This window comes from Mus pahari, chromosome 20 (genome assembly GCF_900095145.1).
Source record: "Mus pahari chromosome 20, PAHARI_EIJ_v1.1, whole genome shotgun sequence".
In the NCBI taxonomy this organism is placed as follows: Eukaryota; Metazoa; Chordata; class Mammalia; order Rodentia; family Muridae; genus Mus; species Mus pahari.
The window spans coordinates 4319035-4319498 of record NC_034609.1 but is presented as its reverse complement, the minus strand read 5'-3'; the positions used below and the strand labels follow the sequence as shown (position 1 = coordinate 4319498).

The 464-nt window shown below is 33.4% G+C and overlaps 1 protein-coding gene across 1 annotated transcript in view; it reads right to left on the bottom strand.

Annotated features, from left to right (window-relative positions):
- The window catches only part of Otud4 (OTU deubiquitinase 4), a 46273-nt gene that overhangs the window by 17582 nt on the left and 28227 nt on the right, over positions 1-464 (bottom strand). The gene's annotated exons all lie outside the window — the stretch shown is intronic.

The window sequence follows — 464 nt, the reverse complement described above, 5'->3', positions numbered from 1 at the left end:
AAACAAAAAAAAAAAACCAATCGTTACCTTTGTGCTATCTGTGTGGCTGAGACCAAATGAGATCCTCCCCCCAAGAACTTTATTGTGAGCTTCTCAATATATAGAACCCATCTTTACAAAAATATTACAGGTACATTAGAAAGCATTTGATGTAATCATTTCTTAAGTTTCATTGTGATACAAAATTATTTATCACCAGGAAATTTTTTAACAATTACTTAAATATGCCTAGAATAAACTACCTGGGGGTCAGACTCTCAAAGTTTTAACCAATACCAGCTACTGAGTCATATTTAACCAAACTACCTTCTTGTCTCATGCAGATTATTTTTCAGCTCTCCACGCTGATTGAGAAACCCTGACAGAACTAACATAAAGTTTGCCATCACTTGGAACAAAATATTCAGAAATAAAGGCTTATTCCTGTGTACTGTAGTATTATTCCTGTGTACTGTAGTATTATT